This window comes from Balaenoptera physalus, assembly GCF_965194825.1.
Source record: "Balaenoptera physalus genome assembly, chromosome: 20".
Taxonomy (NCBI): Eukaryota; Metazoa; Chordata; class Mammalia; order Artiodactyla; family Balaenopteridae; genus Balaenoptera; species Balaenoptera physalus.
In genome coordinates, this window is record NC_138901.1 from 23639923 (window position 1) to 23661302 (window position 21380).

The 21380-nt window shown below is 35.9% G+C and overlaps 1 protein-coding gene and 1 pseudogene across 18 annotated transcripts in view; one reads left to right on the forward strand and one right to left on the reverse strand.

The window, feature by feature from the left end:
- LOC309649851 (diphthamide biosynthesis protein 3 pseudogene) overlaps positions 1–21380 on the reverse strand; it is a 185968-nt pseudogene that overhangs the window by 65426 nt on the left and 99162 nt on the right. The window lies entirely within an intron of this gene.
- The window catches only part of MBTD1 (mbt domain containing 1), a 68778-nt gene that overhangs the window by 3297 nt on the left and 44101 nt on the right, over positions 1–21380 (forward strand). For 2 of the 17 annotated variants that reach the window (XM_082440348.1, XM_082440365.1), the window contains exon 3: positions 2047–2144. The exons of the other annotated variants lie outside the window; for them this stretch is intronic. The gene's annotated coding sequence lies outside the window, so the exon portion shown is untranslated. The remainder of the gene's footprint in view (positions 1–2046; positions 2145–21380) is intronic. 17 annotated transcript variants of the gene reach the window in all.

Here is a 21380-nt window from a genome sequence, read left to right on the forward strand (position 1 = left end):
CAGGGCTACTTTTAATTTTGTAGAAAAATTGCAGATTGTTTGATTTAGTCATTTATTTTAAATAAACCTTTGTTTTTTTAGGATTTTTTTCCCACAAATTTAAAATTTCTCTTCTTACTTTACTGCAACCCACAAGGAAGGGTGGAAAGAAAATAATTCCCACTTGAATAAACCCTAAATTTATGGGGATGAGGTGATGCAGTATGAGGGACACTGGCAGATTAGGTTAGCATTTCAATTCTGCCACTGAGTAACTTCATATGCCTTGTTGGACAAGATTCTGTGCCTCAGTTTTCTCATCCTTAGAGTGGAAAGGTTGGTCTAGAATTAACATTATCCAATAGAACTTTCTGCAGTGATGGAACTGTCCTATATCTGTGCCATCTGTATGGTGGCCACTAGCCACATGTGGCTGTTGAGCACTTAAAAGGTAACTAGTGTGGCCAAGGAACCCAATTTTCAATCTGATTTAATCAGGTGTAAATATAAATAGCCACATGTCTGCCACACTGGACATACAGATAGTAGAACAGTGTTTTCCAAGCTTAGCTGATCACCACAATCACCTCTTGGGGATCTTATAAAAATACAAAACCTCTCTCTTGTGGGTTATCATTCAGTAGGTCTGTGGTGGAGCCTTCTTCAGAAAGGTTTTTATCAGATTGGTTAGAGCAATACTGCATGAGAAGATTTCTGAGCTCCCTTCTAGTTCTCACTTTAGTATTGATAACTTAAAATGTAATGTAGTAGAAATGAGCTACGGACAAAGTTGGCAAACTGGCCAGGCTCTGCCTCTGCCACCTCCTGACCTGTGATCTTAACGCAAGTTGCCTAATCTCTTCAGGCTTCATTTTCCTCATCTCAAATAAGGGCCAGGGATCAGCCGTGCCTTACTCCCAAGGTTTCCGTAAACCTCCAGTCAGACGTGATGACCACTGTATAAGAAACTGTGAGCTGCTATAAATGATAAAGTGTTAAGATATCTATCCAGAATCCCTTTTTCTTATTTCCCTTTTCACTGTATTATCTAATTCCTACTTATATTGTAGAACTAGTTGTATACAATATGCATTAATTAATTTAGTAATTTCTTCATCCTTATTTTTTTTTGTACCTGCTGTTTTTTTTAAATTAATTAATTATTTATTTATTTCTTTATTTATGGCTGTGTTGGGTCTTCGTTTCTGTGCGAGGGCTTTCTCTAGTGCGGCAAGTGGGGACCACTCCTCATCGCGGTGCGCGGGCCTCTCACTATCGTGGCCTCTCTTGTTGCGGAGCACAGGCTCCAGACGCGCAGGCTCAGTAATTGTGGCTCACGGGCCCAGCTGCTCCGCGGCACGTGGGCTCTTCCCAGACCAGGGCTCGAACCCGTGTCCCCTGCACTGGCAGGCAGACTCTCAACCACTGCGCCACCAGAGAAGCCCCCAATTTTGTAATTTCTTGTTGTCTCAATTATTTGGCCGTAGTTTATAGTCTAGTTTTAGGACATGCATATTAAGTTTAACACTTTTTTGTATTTCTGGTGCTTAGCATAATGATTTGTATATATTGCTCAGTAGATGTTGGATAATACCATCTATTACTTTACTATTAGTCTTCAAAACTTTAATTAGCTAGTTTCAGATTATTTTATACACCAGAGAAATAACCCCCTTGTGTGCACATGTGTGTTTAACTCTGTTTCAATTGTTCCATTATTAGTACCCTGTAGTGTTTATTGTTACTGATTGTGTATCTTTTGAGCAACCACCTCCAGATATATTTTTAAAAGATAAACACCAAGAGAATGTCATCATTTTACATCAGTATTTTTAGGTATATCAAATCAAGATGATGCTGAATAACCTATTTAACTTATTTTTGCTACATTAACATTATAAATGCTCTTGTTTGATTACTTAAATTACATTTACACTTCAGCCCAGCCTTAGTATGAATTCAGTTATTTGGAGTAGAATTGATAGCTGATAATGAACGATCTTGAAGACCCTCTAGGTTACTGCATTTCAGACTTAATTTTGACAAGGTCATCTTATTTTTAATTAGCTTTTCAGATTCATACTTAAGGATTCATAACTTTCTTCTGAAGAACTGAAAGCGCATTCATGTGAATTATTTTATTTTTCAAACATCCTTCCTGTGTGGTAAGTGGTGTTTTCCTTATTTAGAAGAAAGGGAAACTGAGACCCAAATAATTGTTACATCCAAAGTCCTAAGTAATAGAACCAGAACTTGAACCCAAAGAGATAGAAATTTGTATGTTTTATATATCAAAGATAGCTTCCCTTTGCTCACTGTTGCTTTAAATCTTAGAGTATTGTTATGTAGAACATTGTCCTCTCCTGTCCTTCTCTGGGTACTTTTCACTTTCTCTAGGTGGGATACTCAGGGTATTATTGCTTTCAGTTGAGATGACTGTATCATTGACATGGACTTACTCTTTCACGTTGAACTTGTGGGAAACAAATATCCAACAATCCCAAATCCTTACCATTTATTTTTCTCCTAATAGTAAGCTTAGAAAGCACGAAGGCCCTTCTGTTTAGCCCAGTGAATTGTATCTTGATAGTGATATGAGGAAGAAACCAGCGAGAGCTAGGTAGCTCTTACTGAGTCCAGTCATCATAGAGTATCTGTTAATTCTTATTTTGAACTTTGTCAGTTCACACATACAACTTTCAAACTTAAGGTTCTAGAAAACTTACATTCCATGACTAAATATAAAACTTTGATAATTATATGGGTCACTGTACCCTGTTAGTGCGGATAATGGAGAATTGGTTAACTTTTGATTAGTTTATTCATGTTGAAATTATGCTATTAGTACTTGGTTGCATATTTATATGTGCTTGCATTTAGAATCTCAAATATTTTCTGTAAAATTTCTCCTGGAGAGGTTTACACTTTTATTGCAACCTGTGGGTGATTATACAAATAAGTTAATGGTTATACTTTTTAATTCCTTTGTAGATTTTATAAGGAGGAAGGTTCATCAGGGTTACAGTCACGGTAGGAAAATGAAGTTCTACTGCAATTTATGACTTCTTCCTACATTTTGTCACTCTAAAAACCTCTTTTTTGTTTTATTTTTCATTATAGAAGTGTTACATATTTGCTGTTTAAAGAAAAAGAAAATGAAAAATACAGAAAAGTTAAAATTATCCTCCCATCCCATTCTCACACTGTTAACAGTTTAGCTATTCCTTCCAGGATCTTTCTAAATGCATACATAAACAAACAGATATATCAATCTGTGCATATACCAGCATATATTGTTTCTTTTAATAAAAAATGAGTCATATTATTCGTATTTGGCAATTTACTTTTTTTCACTCAGTATTGTACCTGTAGTAAATCACCCCCCTACTGATGGTTAGATTGCCTTCAGTTTTTCACTATTACATTATTGCTGCAAGAAATATCCTTCCACATGGATTCTTGTGTCCTATGAGTATTTCGGAAGGACAGATTCCTAAAAGTGGAATTCCCTGGTCAAAGGCATGCTCATTTTTTTTTAAGTTTTCATAAGTAATACAAATTGCCTTCCAAAAAGATGGATACATTTGCCTTCCTACCAAGTGTATATGAGTGCTTTTTCTCCCATACATAAATTTGCCAATGCCAGATATCATCAGTCTCTCAATTTTTACCAATTATTGAATTTTTTAGAGGTAGTTTATACTTTATAAAAATTAACTTTTATTTTTATAAAACTAATGCATGCACTTGATAGTATCATGTAAACAGTAATAAAAGTGAACCCCAAAAAGGATCCCTTGCAGCAATCTTTTTTTTCTCTTCCCAGTTCAGCTTTTTTTTTTCTCTTTGGCCATGCCTCACGGCATGTGGGATCTTAGTTCCCCGACCAGGGATCAAATCCATGCCCCCTGCAGCGGAAGCATGGAGTCTTAACCACTGGACTGCTAGGGAAGTCCTAAGACAACTACTTTTAATTCTTTTATCTTTTTGATCTAATATCCATCTCCATAAATCTAAATATTAGACTTCCATTACCTGATGTATGAATTTTAGGTACTATATTTTGACTTCCTCTGTGCTAGTTGAGGAGTCACCATATATGCCCTAATATTAGGCAAGGTTTCACCACCTGCAGTCATCCCATCACCTTATATTCAAAGCCTTGAGTAGTCACCTAACATGATTTTTCAGTTTTATTTTAAAGAGCAGTGTGTTCAGAATGGCACATTACCTGAAACAGTTTTATTTGATATTTGTTTTCTGTGCTTACAGAAGTTAGCTGATAGAACCATAATTAAGAAAGAAAGAGAAAGGAGGTTAAAATTGAACATAGATTTAAGATTATTCCCTTGATTCATATTGCTAGTGTTCATTTTAGCTGTATGACCTTGGGCAAATTACTTAATCCGTTTGAACCTCTACTTCCTCATCTGTAAAAAGGGAGTAATATTTGTAAGGATTCAATGCATTGCTACATATTAAGTGCTTAGAATGTCCCTAGCACATATTAAGCATCCTGTAAGTTGTATGACTTATATTAGTTGTATTACTAATCTTAACAGGCTTTTTACAAATAAGTAGCAAAAGTATTTCATAAGATCACTGTGGAATTTACAAATAAACTCCTGTAGAGAAAATGTGTTTCTAAACTGAATTAGATGAAAATGAACAAGACTTACTCTGGAAAACTGTCAGGTGATACAAAAAGTGAATCTAATGTGTGACAGATGAAGTGTTTCAGAAAATGGCAAAAGCAGTATTTCTAAGATAATATATTCTAATATACTACTTAAACGTGTATGTATAGACTTCTAAGTCTGGAGAACAGTGGCAGAAGCCTGATACAGTTTTCCCACGCACCTACCTATAAACCAATAAAAAAGCATGTATAAATCACACACCACCCCTGCCTTCAGCATTAAGAAACAGATTACCACAACCTTCAAATTACCTATAAGCAGAGAAATCAGATTCCAAGAGCTCCTCCTGCCCATGTGAAGAGTGGGAAAGGGAAGTCTTAACAGGTTTGTTGAAAGAGTTTAGGGACATGGAAGGCTTAGATGAAGCACAAAAATACCACTTCCAAAAGAGAGAAATTCATCACTTAAGTTCCAAAATACTGAACACAGGTTTGAAATCTGATAGTTCACAGTTCCAGCCACAGAGAAGAGCTTGAAAGCAAGCAATACCAGAATTGGTAAGCTGAAATTACCAGTGCTTCATAGGGAAGGAGTGAAGACATGGAGACTTGAAGTCATGGATAAAGAGAAAGAAGGAAGAGGAAAAAATAATCTTTCAGAAAAAGAAAGAGGATGTTCTTTAACTAGAAACTCTGACCATGAAATGAATAGAAATAGAAAAGAATGGGTCACATCCATACAGAACTTCTCTGAGAAGAAACAGTGTGAATCAAAGCATATCAGCTGATGAATATCTCTCCTTCTCCCCAAAAAAAGAAAAAAGTGAGGCAGAAGAAAATTGACACAATAATACTCAAAATGAAATAAAACATCTTCAAACCATATTTGGTGATAAGGGTAAAAATCTTCACTCAGAAATATAACACAGAACAGAAAGGGACAAAAAACAGGATGAAATAAAGTCAGATTAGATTAAACCGAGAAAGTAGAGGGAAAAAAATCATATCAGAAATGAAGACTAAGTTACAAGTTTCCCAACAAACAATAGAGTCAAATGCAAATGTGATAAAAGACATAGAAGAATAACAAGAAAACCAAGAGAATGAAAATGACCGTTTTAGTGAAAGGTGGGTCCAAAAAGTCTCACATGTAATTGATGTCTCTCAAGAAGGCAGAGGAATAAAAGCATAACATTTAAATGCATAATCAAGAAAACTTTCTGGAAATAAAAGATCTGAATCTTGAATTTTGAATATATGAAAAGTTCATACCAGAAGATAAACTCCAAGATATATTCTAGTAAAGCTATACAACTTTAAAGATTCAGAAAAATTCTCAGGGCCTCCAGGGTAAAAAGATGAAGTGACTTACAAGGGCCAGAGAATTAGAATGGGATTGGGTTTCTCAAAAGCAACATACACAGCAAGAAATAGTGGCGCATCGCCAATTAAAAATATTTTCAAATTGGCTTAGAAAAGCAAAACCCACTTTATAATGTACAAAAGGCCCTTAAAACAGTAATAGTAAAAGAATGAACAAAGATATACCTGGCAAACAAATAATAAGAAAACAGGATTGGCAATGCTGATAACAAAGTAGAAGTCAAACCAAAAAGCATTGAAAATGACAAAAGAGGACAGTTCATAATGCTACAACCACAATTCACAACAAAGATACAATAGTTATATGTATGAACCAAATAACAGCAACCATCTGTGTAAATCAGAAGCTATAAAAAATGCAAGTAGTGAAAAGCACTAAAAATTGGAGACTTTAATACTCTTAGCACAAGATAGGTGTTGTAGACAAAAAATAAGGTTATAAAAGATCTAAACCACATAATAAGGCAGATCATCAGGTATATCCATTACTACATCCTAGTAGAGACTATATTTCAAACACAGAATATTCATAAAAATTGTTGCTAAATTAGGAAAACATCAGTAGGTTCCATTCAAGAAAACAAAAGCAAAACCAAAAAGCAAAAGGGCACTTCCATCTTGAAATTTAGAAACCTTCTATTATTTGTTAGAAAGCCTTGTGCAAAAAAGTTCATAGCAGTTTTATTCATAGTATTCAAGTCTGGGTGGAGAATGGATAGACTAATATGTTGATAAAGTTCACTATCACTCAGCAGTAAGAAGCGTTGAACCATCATACATGCAATAACATGCATAAATCTCAAAACATCCATATAGTTTTATTCCATTTATGTAAAATCTTAAATATATGCAAAATTAAGCAATTGTGCTAAAACTGGGAGGAGGAGAAAAACTGACTGTGAAAGGACATGAGGGAGCTTTGTAGAGTGATAGAAAAGTTCAGCATCTTGATTGAACTTGAAAAGTTTAGCATCTTTGATACGCATTCAAAATTATGCCTCAATTAAAAAAAATTAACTCGTGGATAGATGGGGAATGCAAACAAATTACAGAGTTTCTAAAAAGTAATAATAATGGGGCTTCCCTGGTGGCGCAGTGGTTAAGAATCCGCCTGTCAACGCAGGGGACATGGGTTTGAGCCCTGGTCCAGGAAGATCCCACATGCCGCGGAGCAACTAAGCCTGTGCGCCACAACTACTGAGCATGCGCTCTAGAGCCCGTGAGCCACAACTACTGAAGCCCACGTGCCTAGAGCCCATGCTCCACAACAAGAGAAGCCACTGCAATGAAAAGCCCACGCATTGCAACAAAGAGTAGCCCCTGCTCGCTGCAACTAGAGAAAGCCGCACACGGCAACAAAGAACCAAAGCAGCCAAAAGTAAATAAATAAATTTATAAATAATAATAATGAAAATGCTACATACATACCAGAATCTGTGGAATACATTTAAAGCAGTGAGCAGAGGAAAATTCATACTCTTAAATTATCAGCTGTTAAAGGAAAATTCAAAAGTAAATTCTAAAAGATTTTATTGGCTTTATCAGCAATTGATACATTGGGCAACATCCAGTCTAGCAGATAGAAAGGAACTCTGAAGAGCTGCAGAAGGCCAAGAGATTTTGATAGACCAAAGTGAGCAGGAGGAACAAAGAAGTTATACTGGGCATTTGCTGATTGGTTAAAATGGGGTTACTGGCCTTAATGGAGCAAAAGGAAGTCTTGGAGCTGGGTCAAGTAACTTGTGCTGATAGGTTGACTTAGGCTTATCTTTTTGGGAAGAGCTGGGTGTAGAAACCTAACCACTAAATTTTGGCTTTCTGACTTGGGTCTTAGCGTGAGCAACTCCACCTTGGGCCTAATCTGCTTACTTTAGCATAGTAAAAATAGAAGACTGAAAATATATAATTCCCAACTCAGAAACAAAAAAGAGCAAAGCAAAACACACAAAAAAGGGAATAATAGATAAAAGTAGAAATTAATGAATTAAAGAACAGAAAAACTATACATAAAATTGATGAGTCAATCCTGGACCTTTGTGGGGAAATTCACAAAGTACGTAAACCACTAGCTAGTTTAATCAAGGGGGAAAGGAGAATGCACAAACATACAAAATAAGAAATAACAAGAAGGAAATAACTTGATACAGAAGAAATTGAGAAAATCGTACACAACTATTTTGCGCACACTATGCAAATAAATTTGTAAACCTAGATGAAATGGATTATTAGGAAAATACAGTTTGAGAAAATTGACCTCACTAGAGAGTTTCTTAAAAACTTAGATAAATTTCTCTATTTCTTTTATGGAAATTATCAAGGAGCTATCCCGCAAAACACCAGGCCTGAGTGATTTCACAAGGGAATCTGCAAAACCTTTAGATAGCATGTAATCCCAATGCTACACAAATCATTTCAGACCATAGAAAATGAAGGAAAACTTTCTAATTATTTTTATGAAGCAAGACTAATACCGATTTCTGAACCTGATAAAGATGGTGCAAAAAAAAGAAAATTAGACATTTATGAATATCAGTGCAAAATCCTAAATATTGTGCAATCTCTTAACACTATATTCAAATACATTGTGATGAAGTGAGCTTTATAGTAGGAGTACAAGAATGATTCAGTATTTGGAACTCTGTTGATATAATTTACCATATTAATAGCTCTAAGGAGAACAGTCATATTCTCTTTTTAGATGTTGGGAAAGTCTGTGACAAATTCAACACCTATTCCTAATAAAAACTTTTAAGAAAACAGGAATGGATAGATCCTTCCTTAACATGATTTTCGTAAATACACATGCACACTCACATACATACATACATCAAAACATCTTAATCCTAAAACTAGCATCTTAATAGGGAAACACTGAGATCAGAAAGAAAGGGTGCCCATTGTCTCCACTATTTAACATTGTACTGGAAGTATGAACCAATACAGTTAGGAAAAAGAAAATTATAAGCTTAGTGGGAAAGAAAAGTTTCTTGGCAAGTGACATGATAGTGTATCTGGAAAGCCCTAGAAAATCAATGATAAAACTTTCAAAATAATTTAGCAAGATTGCAGGATATAAAATAATAAATCTTAGTTTACTCAGTCAATTCAACAATATAACAAAAGGGAAAATTGCATTTACATTAGCCACGAAAAATAAATAAAATACTTAAATTCATAAGGATTTCCTTTTAACAAGAATTGTTCAAAAGCCTATATGATGCAAACTATAAAACGTTTCTTGTTCTCAGTTAAGACATCTCAACATGATGAAGATTCCAAAGTTAGTAAATCTAATGAGACCCTAATAAAAATACCCAACAATTTTTTGGTATAGAGCTAAGCTAGTTAATACTGAAGTTCATTTGGAAAAATAAAATATGCAAGAATATCAAAACATTAAAGGGAAAATATTGGGGGAGGGTGTCTAGGCCTACCAGATTTCAAAATATAGGAAGGCTCTATAATTTAAAAAGGAAGCTATTGGCACATGAATAGACAGGCCAATAAAATAGTATAACGTTTAGATATGGACACAACTACATATGGAAATCTAAAACAAAGTGGTATTTCAAAGCACTGTGACAAAAGGGACATTTTGGTAAAAAGCGTTGGTACAACTAGATAGTTGGGAAAATATAATATTAGAGCCATTGTTTATACCATACATAAGAATAAACTCTAAATGGATCAGAAATGTAAATATCAAAAAACTATACAAATAACAAAATGTGGGTGAATTTTTCTATACCATGATATAAGGGAAATTTTTCTGTGACTCAAGGTACAATAAAAGAAAATACTGATAAATTTTACTACATTAAAAAATTTTTCTTTTACTGTATATCAAAAAACTCCATAAAATCAAAATTTGCCATATATAACAGAGGTAAATTTAGGGTAAATTCCTAAATACAAAGAGTTTTGAAAAAACATTTAAAAGATTAAAAACACTAAAGAGAAAAGGGCAAGAGATAAGAACAGACGAGTCCACACACATATACAGAAAGGTACAAAAATGGCTTAGTGTAGAACTATACTGGTTTTTAATACCAATCCCCACTAAAAAGGATGAGAGCTCCTTGGAGAAAAGGTTGATTTTGGAGCTGGAGCAGTGTAGGTTTAAAATGATCCTAGAATGTCTTGATATTCCAGAAAGTAAGGTATTGCTCAAAAATTGATGTGGGCAGGTCAAAATGACATGGGAGTCAGTTCAAGGGGATCCTAGTAGCCAAATCTGGGATAATTTGAACCCCCAAATAATTAAAGACAGTAATGAATTATGAACTACGGGAGCGGGGCGGGGAAATAGGAGTTAGTGAACTCATACCGATAATGAGTAGGTAGGTAGATATATAAAGGGGATGATGAGAGTTTCCTGCTGACTGGTAAGAGAGTAGTAGCACTAGAAAATCATTTTGCAGACATCATAATAATGTTTGGTTCTGCAGGAGTTATTGGATGCCTAATTTAGGGATGAGGGGGGTGGAATTTCAATGAGCAACTGTATTTGTTTGTTTTAAATGTGTCCCCAAGATTGCTTATTAGTTGCAAGGAGAAATATGGTAAGTATACTGGAAAAACTGGACAACACCTTGGCAGGGTGATCAAAATGAACATCACCACTGAGGGGCAGATATGTATCTTGTGCCTCTGGATGTAATACTCTTGAGAAGGATATATCACTTACGTAGTATTATGAGGATATATAACCTGAAAATGAGGAGACTTCAGATGAACCCCAAATGAAAAGCATCCCATTAGAAAGAGGAGAGGAGGCCTACATTCTCCAAAAACAATCTTCTAGATGAAAGGAAACAAATACAACATGTGATGCTGGACTGGAGGGAAGAAATTCTATAAAGGACATTGGGTCCATTGAAATATGGATGGTAAATTAGGGCAAAGTATTAATGTTAAATTCCCTGAAACTAATAACTGTGCTATAGTGATGAGAGAATGTTTATATTCTCAGGAAATGCACACTGAAGTAGTTTGGAATAAAAAGACATGTATGGGACTTCCCTGGCGGTCCAGTGGTTAAGACTCCACACTTCCACTGCAGGGGGCATGGGTTTGATCCCTGGTTAGGGAATTAGGATCCTGCATGCTGCTGCCAAAACAAACAAAAAAAATTGTATGCAACTCACTCTCAAATGGTTCAGAAAAACATCTATATATTTTGAGAGAAGAATAAAACAAATGGAGCGATTTTTTAGTAATTGGTGAATCTGAGTAGAATACGCAGGATTTCTTTGTACTGTTTTTCCAACTTTTCTGTAAATTTGGAGTTATTTCCAAGTAAAAAGTTTTTTTAAAAAAAAAAGGGAAAAAAGACTACACTGACATACCGTTTTCATCCAGCATATTATATGGCAAAAAATAAAAAATAAAAACCTCCCAGTATTGCTGGAGCAAATACAAAATGGTAAAATTTCCATGGAGGGGAATTTGGCAATATCTAACAAAATTACATATACATTCACCATTCTACCCAGCAGTCACACTTCTGAGAATATACCCTGAAGTTATACCTCAAGCAATTTATATACATATATGTGTATATGTATATATACATGTATATATGTGCATTGCAGCAATATTTGTTATTGCAAAACATTGAAAACTATTGTGTCCAAATGAAATTGATTGAATAAACATGCGCACAGTGGAGAACTGTGCAGCTTAAAAAGGAATGAGGAAGATGTCTGTGCCCTGAAACGAAGTGTTTTCCAGGATGTATTTCTAAATTAAAGGACAGAGGAATTTCGTGTGTGGCCTTTTGTGTAAGAAAGAAGAGGAAATAAGGAAGCGTAAATATACCTGTTTACCTTTTTAAAACATACACACATAAGAAAGATGAACCAGAAAGCAATAAAGTTGGTTACCCACCTACAGGAGACAGTGGCGAGGTAAGGGAAGGAAATATTTCTCCAAGTTCTACCTTTTTGTATAGCTCTTTATATTTGAAAGCAGGGTGATTTTTTTGATAGTCCCAAAAAATGAAATTAACTCAATAAGGATGTCAAGGGAGACTAAAACCAAAAGCAAACCAAAACTGACTTATTTCAAACTGACAATTGAAGGAGGGAGAAATAGCTAATCCACGTAACTCTAAAACTCAGTACTCTGTTCCTCAGTTTGAGGAGAAGGGACTACAAAGAAATTCTGAACTCAAAAGTTCATTTTTATTTTATTTTATTTTTTTAATTTTATTTATTTATTTGTGGCTGTGTTGGGTCTTCGTTTCTGTGCGAGGGCTTTCTCTAGTTGTGGCAAGTGGGGGCCACTCTTCATGGCAGTGCGCGGGCCTCTCACTATCGCAGCCTCTGTGGCTGCGGAGCACAGGCTCCAGACACGCAGGCTCAGCAATTGTGGCTCACGGGCCTAGTCGCTCCGCGGCATGTGGGATCTTCTCAGACCAGGGCTCGAACCCGTGTCCTCTGCATTGGCAGGCAGATTCTCAACCACTGTGCCACCAGGGAAGCCCAAAAGTTCATTTTTGTAGCAGTATGGATGTTATGCTCTGAAACTATTTAAATATATAAAAGGATGGAGCAAATGAATAAATGTTAATTTTGTTGGAAGCCAGGGTTTTCAATAGAAGAAGGGAGAGACAAATATGGATGTGGGAAGGTAAGGAAAAGCCCTGTGGGGATGGATTCTAATTGGAGGTGTAAGTGTGAACTCATGATTTTGAAAATACATTGTATATACATAAGACATATGTCACATACATGTGTACATATATATTCCAACTCACATGCACTGAAGGGCTCCAGAAGCAAGGAGATAGCCCAGTAGCAATGAACACATGGACCACCTAGATCTTTATTTCTAACATTCCTAGTAAAAGAAACCAAGGCTCTTTGGAGAAATGGTTGATTCCAGAGCTGAGACAGGAAAGTGAGATAAGCCTAGAATGTCTTGTTATGCCAGAAAGCAAAAAATCATTCAAAAATGATAGGGGCATGTCAGAATGACACAGGAGTCAGCTTGAATGGGTTCCCACTGGCTGAATCTGTCATGATTTGAGCCCCCAAATAACAAAGGACAATAAAGAATTACAAACCATTGAAAAGTTGGAATCCAAGAGTTAATACCCATAAGAGAAAAAAGACGGATCTTCCTGACAGAAGAATGCAACTGATGAATATGGAAGGAATTCTGGGATTGGAAAATCATAGTAAAAGATTGGGCAAGAATCATTGGATGCTAAATCTGGAGTGAAATTTCGATGAGCAGTATATTTCCATGGTCTTGAAATGTCTTCCATAGGTTGCTTATTAAAAGAGGGAAAACAGTAAAACTCCAGTGGAGAACCAGATCCCACAGCTAGACCAAGTCTTATCATCACCAATAAGGGGCAGATGAACATCATATAATCTGGGTTTACTACCCTGAGTAGCATGAGTTATGTAGTATTTCAACTGGGAATATACAGTGAGAATCTAATGATGAGAAAACTGCAAACCCAAAAAGGGGACATTTTTAGAGGAGAGGAAATCTATGTGAAAGAACTCCAAATAATTTGTGTAGATAGTCCACCCTCAAAGAGGGGGTGCTTAATGGCCTCTTGCTGATGTGCTTTCACCTATGCTGTTTTCTCTGCTTAAAAAAATCCTTCCTCCTCTTGCCCATCAGAAATCTTCTTTCTCAGCCTTTAAACCAATATCATTTGTGTGTGTTTGTGTGTGTGTGTGTGTGTGTGTGATACTGAGTTGACCTGACCCCCTATTTTTCTCTCTTGGAAATTTTCATTCCATTCATCCACATAATTGTCTTTGGAGCTGCTCTGTTCTTTTATGCCCCTGACCCTCTAGTTGAATACCCCTAGGCATGCACTTAACCCAGGTGAAGACAGCATACCCATTATTTGGGATTTTTTAAACTAGGAACTCTGCTCTTAGAACTGTAAGATGGCAAATTTAAGAAATGATAAAGAGATCATAATACCAGGGAAAAAAGCTAAAGGCTTTGACTAAGATTTTGTCTGAGGAATAGCGAGGGATCCTCAAATATTCAGGGATAATAATGAGAGAATAAAATGGTTTCTGCTTACCCTCTACCAAATTCAGTTTGTTCATCAAATTAGGAACCACAGTTTAATGAGGTTTCTGTCACTTACAACCAAAAACATGAAGCCTCAGTTTAAATCAGGGTTTCTCAACAGTGGCACTAAACAACGTTTTGGACTCTCCTGTCATGTTAATGCAAAGGAATGTGACTCTTTTCCTCCAGTCCTCTTCAGGGATATTGCCAAATATCTACCAGGGGGCTAATATCCACTGCCCCCAGTTGAGAGACAACAAATATTTGAGTCCTGCAATGCTGATCTCTGAGAATATTGTGAACAAGACAGAAATGCTTAACAGTTCAGAGAAGATAGGCAAAAAATTAAGTGCACACAAAAATCTTAAAATAAGTCAAATTCATAATAAATTCTCTGAAAGAAACAAACAGGATACTGAAATGAGAAATAATGGGGTGAAGAGTGCTACTTTATTTAATTAATTTGTTTGAGTGCCACTTTATTTTTTTTAATAAATTAATTTTTTTAAGAAAAGAGGGGGTGCTTAATTCCCCACTCCTTGAGCGTGGGCTTCAAATAGTTACTTTCTTCCAAAGAGTACGGTATGGAGAGGGGTGAAGAGTAGTTTTGTAGTAGAAAGAACTGCCAAATAATTCTTCAGGCAAGTGGGACTTCCCTGGTGGTGCAGTGGTTAAGAATCAGTCTGCTGGTGCAGGAGGTGCAGGTTCAATCCCTGGTCCGGGAAGATCCAACATGCCGCGGAGCAACTAAGCCCATGCGCCACAACTACTGAGCTCGAGTGCTGCAACTACTAAAGCCTGAGCACCTAGAGCCCATGCTCCACAAGAGAAGCCACTGCAATGAGAAGCCCGCGCACTGCAACGAAGAGTAGACCCCGCTTGCCGCAACTAGAGAAGGCCCACGTGCAGCGATGAAGACCCAACACAGCCATAAATAAATAAATAAATAAATAAATTTATTAAAGAATTCTTCTGGCAAGTAATCAAGGTCAACATCAACAGGGATAAGTTATGTTGACAGGATGTATCCCCAGATCTAATCATGAGGATATGAGACAAATTCAATAGAAGCAACATTCAACAAAATACCTGACTAGTACTCCTCAATAGTCAAGGTCACCAGAAACCAGGAAAATCAGAGAAATTTTCACAGCCCAGAGGAGCTTAAGTAAACCTAACAACTAAATGTAGTGTGGGATCTTGGAACAGAAGAACATAGGGTAAAAATGAAGGAAATGTGAATAAAGTGTATATAGACAGTTAAATGACAGTTATATCAATTTTAGTTCATTAATTAACAAATGTACAATACTAATGTAAGATATTAATAGGGGAAACTGGGGTATAATATGGGAAATCTGTGCTGTATTTTCAAGTTTTCTGTAAATCTATTTTGGAACTATACATTATAAATCATTTGTAAATAAAGATGAAAATTTTGCAAAAATAGCCATCTATTGTTACCATTCTTAAAGAAGGGAGGACATAATCATATAATAAAGTGTAGTCATTTAGTCATTTAAGTTTAATAAATTAAGCTTTATGGAAAAAATTTATAACTCAGGCAATGAATATAAGTTGACGTTTGCCCTTTTTATCTCCATCCTCCAAACTTTTTATTCAAGTTGATCAAAAAACTCACTTCTTGTTATTTTTAATCTCATGGGGAAATGAGGAATCACCATATCTTTATACCTATCCACTTCATAAGTTAAATCATTAGTGTTTATATGATTATGTTTACTGCTGCTCAGCCCAGTCACTGGATTGAACCCGGGCCACGGCAGTGAAAGCCCGGAATCCTAACCACTAGGCCACCAGGGAACTTCCTTTGTTCCTTTTTGATATAACTTCTTTTCCTGGAGTTAACAATTGTCTCATTTTTTTTCGTTTAATCATTTAACACTATTAAAAGTGTCTATTGCCTTTTTCCTAAATCCTCCAACAAACTGTCAAACACAAAGTTTTATTTTTATCCTGGAGCTGCCATCATCCATCCTCCTCCAGTATAGTCTGGTTATTTTGTAGGCCTCCTGTACAGCTGTCATCTGAGGACATCTCTTTTATCATTGTCTTGGGAATTCCCTTTACCTCTGTCCTCTGTTGGATCTTTCTCTTTCTTCGTTACTTTGATATTATAATGAAGCACATCTCCTGAGTAAAAGTGAACATGGGATCTAAGTTTTTTGAGACTTGTCATGTCTGAAAATATCTTTATCCAGCCATTATACTTGGCTGATAGATTGACAGGATATAGATTTTTTTTTAACAACTTCCTTGAAGTAAAATTGACACGAGATTAAAACTAGCCATCTTCAAAGTGTACAATTTAATAAGTTTTGACAAATAATAACACTCATGAAACCATCACCACAGTCAAGATACAGAAGGTGTCCATAATCCCCAAAAGTTTCTTCATGATCCTTTATAACCTCTTTCCCACCCCTGGCCCATCCCTTCCCCAGGTAACTTACTGATGTGTTTTCTGTCACTATACATTAGTCTGCATTTTCTAAAGTTTTATATGAATGAAATCATACAGGTTGTGTTCTTTTTTTTTTTTTTGGTATGGTTTTCGCTCAGCATAATTATTGTGAGATTATCGCTGTTGTGTGTGTCAAAAATTAATTCTTTTTTATTGCCAAGTAGCAAAATGGAATCATTGTATGGATGTACCACAATTTGTTTATTCATTTACTTTTTGATGGACATTTGGGTATTTCCAGTTTTGAGCTATTATGATCATTCATATATATGTCTTTGTATGGACTTAAGCTTTCATTTTTCTTAGATAAATACCCAGGAGTGGAATGGATCGTAGGTGGTGTATATTTAGCACGTCTTATTTAACACTGTATTTAAAACTGCGTGTTCTCCAAAGTGCTTGTACCATTTTACACTCCCATCTTCGGTATATGAGAGTTCCATTTGCTGCACAGACCATAGAGGGTTGTGGGTTGTTTGGTCATTCTAATGGATGCATAAGAACATCTTGTGATTTTAATTTGTATTTTCCTAATGACCAATGATGTTGAACATGTATTCATGTCCTTATTTGCCGTCCATGTAGCTTCTTTGTGAATTCTCTTTAGATCTTTGCCTGTTTTTTTTTTTTTTTAATTATGTTGTTTAAGTTACTGAGTTTTGACGGTTCTTTATATGTCCTGGATACAAATCCTTTATCAAGTATATGATTTGCAAATATCGTTTTCCAGTCTGTGGCTTGTTTTATTCTCTTAATGGTGTCTTTCAAAGACCAGAAGTTTTAAATTTTGATTAAGTTTAGTTATCAGTTTTTCCTTTAATGGGTCATACTTTTGATGTCATATCCAAAAACTTTTTATACCTAACCTAACATCTTGAATTTTTTTTCCAATTTTTTTTCCGGAAGTTTTTAGTTTTACCTCTTACTTTTAGGTCTGTGATCCATTTTGTTTTTGTTTTTGGCCACGCCGTGTGGCTTGTGGGATCTTAGTTCCCCGACCAGGGATTGAACCCAGGCCACAGCAGTGAAATCGCCAAGTCCTAACCACTGGACCACCAGGGAATTCCCTGTGATCCATTTTGAGTTACTTTTTCTTTATAATATAATGTATAGATCACTGTCTTTTTTTTTTTTTTTTTTTTTTTGCATATGGTTATCTGCTTGTTCCAGCACCTTTTGTTGAGAAGACTATATTTTCTCCACTGAATTGCCTTTTCACACTTGTGAAAAAAATCAATTGACCATATATGTATGGCTCTATTTCTTTTGATCTGTTTGTCGGTCTTTTATGTCAAAATTCCACTGCCTTGATTAGAGTAGTTTCAGCATACGTCTTGGATTCAGGAAGCTTAAGTCTTTCAACTTTGTTCTTCTCAAATTTGTTTTGGCTATTCTAGGCCCTTGCAGTTCCATATGAATTTTAGATTCAGCTTGTCAGTTTCTACCCCAAAATCTTCTGTGTTTTGATTACGTTGTGTTTTTTGGGGTTGGTTTGTTTGGCCACTCCATGTAACATGTAGAATCCTAGTTCCCCAGCCAGGGATCGAACCCCTGCCCCCTGAAGTGGAAGCACAGATTCTTAACCACTGGACCACCAGGGAAGTCCCTTGATTAGAATTGTGTTGGATCTATAAATCAACTTGGGAAGAATTGGCATTTTAACAATATTTATTCTTATAATCCGTGAACGCAGTACATCTTTCCATTTATTTAGATCTTTCTTTAACTCTTTCAGGAACATTTAGTAGTTTTCATGGTATTGGTCTTGCACATCTTTTGCCAGATTTATCCCCAATTATTTCATATTTTTTGATGCTATCGTAAGTGATATTTTTTTTATTTCCAGAAATTGAACTCCAAAAATTTCAATTTCTGGAGTTTTGTTGCTAGTATATAGAAATACAGCTGATTTTTCTGTACTGATACTTTGTCCTGCATCCTTGCTAAACACTTATTAGCCCAACACTTACTGTATATTCCATCAGATTTTCTACAGTCGTGATGTCTGGGAATAAAGGTTAGTTAAATTTACTTCTTTACAATCTGGATTCTTTTATTTCTTTATTTCTGTGCTTCTTTTTTCTTATTGCACTGGCTAGAATTTCTAGTACAATATTGAATTAAAATGGTAAAAGCAAATATATATACTCCCAGTCTTAATGGGAAAACATCCAGATTTTCATCAGTAAATTTCTTTTTTTTTTTTTTGGCTGCGCCACACAGCATACAGGATCCTAGTTCCCCAACCAGGGATCGAACCCGTGCCCCCTGCAGTGGAAGCATGGAGTCTTAACCACTGGACCGCCAGGGAAGTCCCCATTAAATTTCATGCTAAGTTTAGGATTTTCCTGAATGTTCTTTATCGGATGAGGAAGTTCTCTTCTATTCCTAGTTTGCTGAGGGGTTTTTTTTAATCAGGAATAGGTCTCAGATTCTGTCAAATGCTTTTTCTGTATCTCTTGAGATAATCATATGACTTCTGTTTTTTAGTCTAGTAATATGGTGAATTTATTGATTTTCAAATGTTGAATTAGCTTTGCCTTCCTGGGATAAACCCACTTGGCCATCCTATATTATTCTTTTTATATAGTGTTTGATTCAGTCTGCTAAAATTTAGTTTAAAATATTTGCATCCTATATTCATGAGTAATATTGCTCTGTAGTTTTCTTGTAATAGCTTTGTCTGGTTTTGGGATCAGAGTAATGCTGGCCTAATAGAATGAGTTGGAAACTATTTCATCCTCTTCAGTTTCCTGGAAGAGTTGGTGTAGAATCAGTAGTATTTCTTACGTAGAATTCTCCAGTGAGGCCATTTGGGCTGGAGTTTTCTTTGTGTGAAGGTTTGTAACTACACATTTAGTTTCTTTACCTATTCAGGTTATTATAGTTATTTACCTGTTCAGGTAATATGTTTATATGTGAGATTTGGTTTTATGTCTTTCAAAGAATTTGTCCATTGCCTCTAAGTTGTCAAATTTATTAACATAAAGTTGTTGGTAATATTCTTACTCTCCTCTTAATATCTGCAGAATCTGTAGTGATGCTGCCTCTCATCCCTGATACTGGAAATGTTGTCTTTTCTCTTTTTGGCTTATCTCTGATCAGTCTTACTGATCTTCTCAAAGAACTGGCGATTGCTTTCTTTTTTTTCTTCTTTTTTTTTGTTTGTTTGTTTTTTAGTTAGTTGATTGTCACTTGGAGCTTCGAGTATAGCTTTTCTGATAAGAATTTTTTTCCTTTAGAAGTTTGAAGGCATTACTTTTGTTAATCTTGTCATTGAGAAACCCACTGATATCCTAATTCCCTTCTCTTTTTGTGTGATATAGTGTTTTTCTTGAAGCTTTTAGTATGGCAAAGTTCTGTAATTTTTATAAGGATGTACCTTGGTATAGTTTGGGGTTTTTTTAAGTCATTAAGCTGGACTTAACGTGGTCCCTTCAGTATAGGAACTCTGTCTTTTGATCCTGGAATTCTTGTTGTTGTATTTTCTTCTTTGTTCCTATCTGTTTTCTTTCTTCAGTATCTCTATTCTTTGGATTTTGTATCTTCTGTATTTAACTTTTATCTTTTCTCTTTTATTATCTACCTATTTGTCTCGTGTATACACATACACACATGCTTTTTGAAAGATTTCCTTGATTTTACTATCCATGTATTAATTTATTATTTTGCCTCTTCTGTTTTTTAAATTCCAAGATCTGTCTTGTTCACTGATAGCATCCTATTATTATATTTCTCTGAAGAATTATTTTTTTTTGAAGTTTTCTTTTGCTCCCTGCATTACTTCTATTTCCTGTAGATTCTTTTTTTCTGCAGATTTGTTTTGGTCTTTCACATTTTTTTAATTAATTAATTTTTTTAATTTTCAAAATAATTAATTAACTAATTAATTTGGCTGCGCTGGGTCTTCATTGCGGCACATGGGCTCTTCATTGAGGTGCACAGGCTCAATAGTTGCAGCACAAGTGCTTAGTTGCAGTATGTGGGATCTTAGTTCCCTGACCAGGGATTGACCAGGGCTCGAACCCAGGCACCCTGCCTTGGGAGCGAGGAGTCTTAACCACTGGACCACCAGGGAAGTTCCTGGTCTTTCACATTTTTAAGAGGCCTTTCGCAAATGACTGGTAATCCTTGCCTGTTTATTCATATTTAATGGTTAGTTACTAAGCAGCTGATGGGACTAAATGTGCCTAAATTGGGCTTGTTGACTAGTGAGATTCACTGTTGTGATTGGTGACTTTTGAAATCTTCTCTCTGGTCTCCTGCACTTTTACTGTGATCTGTTTAGATGTGGATATCTTTCTGTTGTGCTTAACATATATTGTAGTGCTTAACATACATTGTAGTTCTATCTGTGAATTCATGTTTTTGTTATTTCTTCAAAATTTTCAGCCAGTATCTCATTCAGCTTTACCTTTTTCCATTCTCCATAGTCTCTCCTTTGAGAATTTTTTTTTATATATATAAATTTATTTATTTATTATTTATTTTTGGCTGTGTTGGGGCTTTGTTGCTGCATGCGGGCTTTCTCCAGTTGCAGCGAGCAAGGGCTACTCTTCGTTGCCGTGTGTGGGCTTCTCATTGCGGTGGCTTCTCTTGTTGCGGAGCACGGGCTCTAGGCATGAGGGCTTCAGTAGTTGTGGCATGCAGGCTCAGTAGTTGTGGCATGCAGGCTCAGTAGTTGCGGCTCGCGGGCTCTAGAGCACAGGCTCAGTAGTTGTGGCACACAGGCTTAGTTGCTCTGCAGCATGTGGGATCTTCCCGGATCAGGGCTCGAACCCGTGTCCCCTGCATTGGCAGGCGGATTCTTAACCACTGTACCACCAGGGAAGTCCACCTCCTTTG